Below are 8,554 nucleotides of genomic sequence, written 5' to 3'. Positions count from 1 at the left end.
AACATCCCTTCATGCTAAAAATTCTCAATGAACTAGGTATTGATGGAACATATCTCAAAATGACAAGAGCTTTTTATAACCAACCCACAACCAATATCATACTGAATGGGCAAAAGCTAGAAGCATTCCCTTGGAAAACTGGCACAAGAAAAGGATGCCCTCTCTCACCACTCCTATTCAACATAGTACTGGAAGTTCTGGCCAGGGCAATCAGACAAGAGAAAGAAATAAATGGTATTCAAACAGGAAGACAGGAAATCAAATTGTCTCTTTTGCAGATGACATGATTGTATATTTAGAAAACCCAGTCATCTCAGCTGCAAAACTCCTTAAGCTGATGAGCAATTTTAGCAAAGTATCAGGATACAAAATCAATGTGCAAAATTACAAGCATTCCTATACACCAACAAGAGACAAGCAAAGAGCAAAATCATGAGTTAACCCCCATTCACAATGCTACAAAGGGAATAAAATACTGAGGAATACAAGTTACAAGGGATGTGAAAGACCTCTTCAAGGAGAAATACAAACCACTGCTCAGTGAAATAAGAGAGGACACAAACAAACGGAAAAACATTCCATGCTCATGGATAGGAAGAATTAATATCGTGAAAATGGCCATACTACCCAAGTAATTTATAGATTTAATGATATTCCCATCAAGCTACCATTGACTTTTTTCACAGAATTAGAAAAAACTTTAAATTTCATATGGAACCACAAAAGAGCCCATATAGACAAGACAAACCTAAACAAAAAGAACAAACCTGGAGGTATCACTCTACCTGACTTCAAACTATACTACAAGGCTACAGTAACCAAAACAGTATGGTACTGATACCAAAACAGATATATAGACCAATGGAACAGAACAGAGACCTCAGAAATAACACCACACATCTACAACCATCTGATCTTCAACAAACCTAACAAAAACAAGCAATGGGGAAAGGATTATCTATTTAATAAACAGTGCTGGAAAACTGGCTAGCCATATGCAGAAAACAGAAACTGAACCCCTTCCTTATAGAAAAATTAATTCAAGATGGATTAAAGACTTAAGTGCAAAACCCAAAACCTTAAAAACTGTAGAAGGAAACCTAGGCAATACCATTCAGGACATAGGCATAGGCAAAGGCTTCATGGCTAAAACACCAAAAGCAATGGCAACAAAAGCCAAAATTGACATATGGGATCTAATTAAACTAGAGAGCTTCTGAACAGCAAAAGAAACTATCATCAGAGTGAACAGGTATCCTACAGAATGGGAGAAAATTTTTGCAAGCTACCCATCTGACAAAGATCTAATATCCAGAATCTGCAAGGAACTTAAACAAATTTACAAAAATAAAAAATAATAAACCCTTCAAAAAGTGAGCAAAGGATAGGAACAGACACTTCTCAAAAGAAAACTTTTATGCAGCCAACAAACATACAGAAAATAAGCTCATCCCTCTCCTAGCCCCCCACCCCCAACAGACCCCAGTGTGTGATGTTCCCCTCCCTATGCCCCTGTGTTCTCATTGTCCAACTCCTGCCTATGAGTGAGAACATGTGGTGGTTGGTTTTCTGTTCTTGTGTTACTTTGCTAAGAATGATGGTTTCCAGATTCATCCATACCCATACAAAGGACATGAACTCATCATTTTTATGGCTGCATAGTATTCCATGATATTTATGTGCCACATTTTCTTTATCTAGTCTATCATTGATGGGCATTTGGGTTGGTTCCAGGTCTTTGCTGTTGTAAACAGTGTTGCAATGAACATACATGTGCATGTGTCTTTACAAGAGAAATATTTTTAATCCTTTGGGTATATATCCAGTAATGGGATTGCTGGGTCAAATGGAATTTCTATTTCTAGATCCTTGAGGAATCACCACACTGTCGTCCACAATGGTTGAACTAATTTACACTAGTTGAAAAAGTGTAAAAGTGTTCCTGTTTCTCCACATCCTCTCCAGCATCTGTTGTCTCCAGATTTTTTAATGATCACCATTCTAACTGGCATGAAGTGGTATCTCAATGTGGTTTGGATTTGCATTTCCCTAATAACCAGTGATTATGAGCACTTTTTCATATGTTTGTTGGCCTCATATATGTCTTCCTTTGAGGAAGTGTCTGTTCATATCCTTTGCCCACTTTTGAATGGGTTTGTTTGTTTTTTTCTTGTAAATCTGTTTTAGTTCTTTGTAGATTCTGGATACTAGCCCTTTGTCAGATGGGTAGATTGCAATTTTTTCCCCATTCTGTTGGTTGCTGATTCACTCTAATGATTGTTTCTCTTGCTGTGCAGAAGCTCTCAAGTTTAATTAGATCCCATTTGTCTATTTTGGTTTTTGTTGCCATTGCTTTAGGTGTTTTAGTCATGAAGTCCTTGCCTATACCTATGTCCTGAAAGGTTTTGCCTAGGTTTTCTTATAGGGTTTTTATGGTGTTAGGCCTTATGTTTAAATCTTTAATCCATCTGGAGTTAATTGTAGTGTAACGTGTAAGGAAGGGGTTCAGTTTCAGTTTTCTGCACATTGCTAGCCAGTTTTCCCAACACAATTTATTAAACAGGGTATTCTTTCCCCATTGCTTGTTTTTGTCCAGTTTGTCAAAGATCAGATAGTTGAAGATGTGTGGCATTGGTTCTGAGACCTCTGTTCTGTTCCACTGGTCTATATCTCTGTTTTGGTACCAGTACCATGCTGTTTTGATTACTGTAGGCTTATAGTACAGTTTGAAGTCAGGTAGTGTGATGCCTCCAGCTTTGTTTTTTTGCTTAGGATTGTCTTGGCTATGCAGGCTCTCTTTTGGTTCCATATGAAGTTTAAGGTAATTTTTTCCAGTTCTGTGAAGAAGGTCAGTGGTAGCTTGATGGGGATAGCATTGATGCTATAAATTACTTTTGGCAGTATGGCCATTTTCATGGTATTGATTCTTCCTAACCCAATGTAGGTTGTATGGGGATGGAGGCAGCAAAGCACTATGGCATGTGTGTACCTACACAACAATCCTTCCAGATCTGCACATGTACCCCAGAACTTAAGGTACAATTAAAAATAAATAAATAGATAAAATTTATATGAGAAAAAAAAGGAAAGAAAAAAAGCTCATCATCAGTGGTCATTATAGAAATATAAATCAAAACCACAATAAGATACCATCTCACACCAGTTAGAATGGTGATTATTAAAAAGTCAGGAAACAACAGATTTTGGTGAGGCTGTGGAGAAATAGGAAGGCTTTTACACTGTTGGTGGGTGTATAGATTAGTTCAACCATTATGGAAGATAGTGTGGCAATTCCTCAAGAAATCTCAGACCAGAATACCATTTGACCCAGCAATCCCATTACTGGGTATATACCCAAAGGATTATAAATCATTCTACTATAGAGACACATGCACATGTATGTTTATTGCAGCACTATTTACAACAGCAAAGACTTGGAACCAATCCAAATGTTTATCAATCACAGACTGGATAAAGAAAATGTCGCGTCATAAAAAAGAATGAGTTCATGTCCTTTGCAAGGACATGGATGAAGCTGGAAGCCATCAATCTCAGCAAACTAACACAGGAACAGAAAACTAAACACTGCACATTCTCACTTATAAGTGGGAGTTGAAAAATGAAGACACATGGACACAGGGAGAGGAACATCACACACTTGGGCCTGCTGGGGTTTGGGGGTGCAAGGGGTGGGAGAGCATTAGGACAAATACCTAATGCATATGGGGCTTTAAACCTAGATGATGGGTTGACAGGTACAGCAAACCACCATATCACATGTGTACCTATGTAACAGACCAGCACATTCTGCACATGTATCTCAGAACTTAAAGTAGAATTTTAAAAATGTCATCTGTAAGCAACACTGAGTATATAGATATAAAGTTATAATAATAACAATGCTCTTGCTTTTCCTCTGATACAGCACCTGGTAACTTTCCAGACAGTGCTGCTGTTAAGCCTGGAATGCTATGGAGAAATACATGCATGAGAATCTCCAGTTTACCCAAGATGAACATGAAGAGTGAAAAAGAAATAATTTCTCTTGTTCAAAGCCCTGAGATGTGAGTAAAAAGAAAAGTTTGGTAGAATTCCAAGAAAAATTTAACTCAAAATTAGTGCTAATTTTATTCTGTTATGAAAGGTGTATTTTTGAATGAATAGCTACTGTATTAGTCGGTCCTCATACTGCTATAACAACATGCTTGAGATGAGGCAGTTTATAAAGAAAGAGAAGTTTAATCAGCTTACAGTTTTGTAGGCTGTACAGGCTTCTGGTTATGGGGAGGCCTCAGGAAACTTATAATCATAGCAGAAGATGAAGGGGAAGCAAGCACCATCTTTACATGGTGGTGCAGAAGAGAGTGAAGGGATAAGTGCTACACACTTTTAAACAATCAGATTTCATGACTACTCACTCACTATCACAAGAACAGTAAGGGGAAAATCCATCCCCATGGTCCAGTAACATCCCACCAGGTCCTTCACCCAACATTGGGGATTATAATTCAACATGAGATTTGGTAGGGACACACACAGAGCCAAACCATATTATTTCACCCCTGGCCTCTCCCAAATATCATGTCTCTCTCACATTTCAAAATGCAGTCATGCCTTCCCAACATTCCCCCCAAATCTTAACTCATTCCAGCATTAACTCAAAAGTTCAAGTCCAAAATTTCATCTGAGACAAGGAAGATCCCATCTGTCTATAAGCCTGTAAAACCTAAAGCAAGTTAGTTACTTTCTAGATACAATGTGGGTACAGACATTAGGTAAGTACATTAATTCAAAACAGGAGAAATTGGTCAAAACAAAAGGGCCACAGGCCTCATGCAATTCTGAAATCCAGTAGGACAGTCATTAAACCTTAAAGTTCCAAAATGATCTTCTTTGAATCCGTGTCTCACATCCAGGTGACAGTGATGCAAAAAGTGGAATCTCATGGCCTTGGGAAGCTCCATCCCTGTGACTTTGCAGAATACAACTGCCCTCCTGGATGCTTTCAAGGGCTGGAGTTGAGTGTATGCAGCTTTTCCAGGCAAACAGTGCAAACTGTCAGTGGATCTACCATTCTGGGATCTAGAGAACAGTGGCCATCCTTCAACAACTCCACCAGGCAGTGCACCATTGGGGACTCTGTGTGGAGGCTCCAAAACTCCACATGTCCCCCCTGCAGTGCCTTATTAGAGTTCTCCATGAGGACTCCATCCCCACAGCAGACACTGCCTGGACATCCAAGCATTTCCATACACCCTCTAAAATCTAGGCAGAGGCTCCCAAGCCTCAGCTCTTGCCCTCTGCATACCCATAGGTTTAACACCACATGGAAGTCTTGGCAGCTCCTGGCTTGCACCCTCTGGAGCAGTGGTCTGAGCTGTACCTTGGCCTCATTTAGCCTTGACTGGAGCTGGAGCAGTTAGGACACAGGATGCCATGTTCTGAGGCTGCACAGAGCAGCAAGGCCTAGAGCCTGGCCCATAAAACTATGTTTCCCTCCTGGGCTTCTGGGCCTGTTATGGGAGGGGATGACATGAAAGTCTCTGAAATGCCTTTGAGGCATTTTCCCCATTGTCTTGGCTACAGACATTCAGCTCCTCTTCACTTATGCAAATTTCTGCAGTTGGCTTGAATTATTCCCCTGAAATTGAGTTTTTCTTTTCTACCACAAGGCCTGACTGCACATTTTTCAAACTTTTATGCTATGCTTCCCTTTTAAGTTCCAGTTTCAGGTCATTTCTTTTCTTTATGCAAAATAGTGCAGGATTTTAGAAGCAGCCAGGCTACATCTTGAACAGTTTGCTGCTTAGAAATTTCCTCTACTAGATACTCTAAATAATCTCTCTCAAATTCAGAGTTCCACAGAACTCTACACCAGGGCACAAGACTGCCAGGCTCTTTGCTAAAGCCTAGCAAGAGTAATCTTAATTCTATTTCCCAGTAAGTTCCTCATCTCCATTTGAGACTTCATCAGCTTGGCCATCTCTGTCCATATCACTATCACCATTTCCATCAAAACCATTCAACAAGTTTCTATGAGGTTCTGAACTTTCCCTCATCTTCCCCTCCTCTTCTAAGCACTCTAAACTGCTCTGACCTCTGCCTGTTACCCAGTTTCAAAGTTGCTTCCACATTTTCAGGTATATTTATAGCAATGCCCACTTCTCTGGTACCAATTTTCTGTACTAGTCAGGTTCTCACACTGCTATAAAGACATACATGAGACTGGATATTTTATAAAGAAAAGAGATTTAATCAGCTCAGGGTTCTGCAGGCCATACAGGCTTCTGCTTCTGGAATGGCCTCAGAAAACTTACAATTACGCCAGAAGGTGAAGAGAAAGCACGCATCATCTTCACATAGTGGAGCAGGAGAGAGAGAGAATAAATGGGAAAGTGATATACATTTCCACACAACCAGATATTGTATCTTGTGAGTACTCACTCCATTTTGAAAAGTCTCCATTTTGGCACAGATTCCGTGATGCTTCCAAGAATGCTACCAAGAAATCCAAGAATGCTCCAAAAATGTTCTCAAAATCATTTCTGAAACTCTTATTTGGAATTATCTATAGAATGTACACAACCATATGATTTTTTGTCTGATATCTGCCCTAACTCCCTAGAAGAAGGCAACATATTCTGCTACTATTAAATTAAAAGCACATATATATTAATTGCATCTGTCAAAATCATGATTTAATTCCTAAACTGTGGAAGTTTTAATTAATGTGAAAAAATTTTCCAATGATTTAAAACCAAATTTATTTCACTAGTAGCTTTCTGTTTTGCTTAAATGAAAGGGGAAGGGCTTAACTTTATTGAGTTCCTACTAAGTGCCAAACACTGTGCCCGGTGTCACATATATTCTCACACTTAATCATGCCAGATAGGTAGAATTTTCCCAATTTTATACATGAGGAAACTGAGGCTAAGAGATATCTTGTTCAAATTTACATGACTAGTCATTGATTATTTTAAATTGCTAATTATAATTATATAATTCTAACTCTGAAAAAAATAGGGGATATTCCTATAAACACAATCAAACCATATTGAAACAAAAATAATTACAGTTATAGCAACATTGCATAGTTCAGAAAACATAATACATCTTTTTCCCCTTGGGTCATTTCAGCTGGCAAAATATATTAAACAATTAGAACAAATTTGGAGTCATAGACATGTTTAGCAAAGAAATGGAGTAAAAATGGCCACCAAATTTTGGTTTATGAGCAATATCCTCTGCGTGATCTGTATTCTTATTTATTAACACATGGTTTAAATTTTGGCTTTTCAATGAGTCATAGTCAAAATACATTCAAACACGTTTTAAATGAAAATACATGCCTTCTATGTCCAAATACTTCAACAGGGAGAAAGTGTTTTGATGATACCAACAGAAGCAAATTGCCTGAATTTTCTGTTTTCATAAACCATGGCACTTATATGTGTGTATGTGCTTACACATACTAAGTTTTAGAGAAACATAGGCTGGGTAGGTTTTGGGGAAACTGGCATTATCCTAACTTCCCATTTCCAGTGAAAAGTAAATGAGTCATGCAGGAAATATGTTAAATGACAAACTTAAATATAAGGAAGTCAAATCATAGTTACTACTAAATATATTTAATATTTCATATAATAACATAAGAAAATCAAGTGGTGACATGGATTTTATCAAAAGCAAAAGAACAGTTTAAGGTTAATTTTGAGACGTGTGACAGATCTAGTTTTGTGTAAATGTTAAAATGTTTTCTTTTCCTGATGCCTCTCAAAACTAAAGGTTTCTCCACTACTAAAAAGTAATTTATCATGTCATAAAATACCATCAACATCTTCACAGTTTTAAAATGATAAAATATTTATGCCACAGGGCAAATATTAAATCATGTTAATCAAGTCAAGAGAAAATGTTATCTTTTGAGTTAAAGAATATATATTTTTTCTTACTCTTATTTTTTAAACTATAGACTATATATTTGAACCATGAAAAATGGAAAAATGTAAGTTGTATTTTTAGAGTCTCCAGTAGGTAAGTTCTAAGGATGATCCACTTCAGTAGTGGTATTAGGGGCTCTGTAGACCCTTCCCCTAGTGGAACCACCACAAAACAACAACCATCTAAGGCTTTTTTAAAATGGAAATTGTCTACAACTATTGAACAAATGAAGAAACATTTATTCAAAAACAATCTAACAAGTCTCCATGAGAACAGCAATAGTCTGTGCACATGAGCAATGATTCATTCCTTTCTCCTGAGGGAGGAAACCCTTAATCATCCTTAAGCATCTAAGATCATCCCCCCTTGACTTCCACATTTCATTTCAATAGGAGAAGTAAAGGTTGGCAGACCTGGCACCACCTTTAATCACCCTCCTATAGATCGCAGGCATGGTATGGAGGAATCTTTCTGGAAGGCATTGTTTTTACTTAAACAGGATCAATAAGTCACTATACCCCACACTTACTCCTCCGGCCCAAGACCCTTTCACATGTAAATTCTAGAGTTTTAAGCCCAAGGCCCTTTTATATGTAAATTCTAGAGTTTTAAG

This window comes from Aotus nancymaae, unplaced genomic scaffold (assembly GCF_030222135.1).
Source record: "Aotus nancymaae isolate 86718 unplaced genomic scaffold, 86718_ANA_hifiasm-v0.15.2.pri h1tg000014l, whole genome shotgun sequence".
In the NCBI taxonomy this organism is placed as follows: Eukaryota; Metazoa; Chordata; class Mammalia; order Primates; family Aotidae; genus Aotus; species Aotus nancymaae.
Note: the sequence above shows the minus strand (reverse complement) of the source record.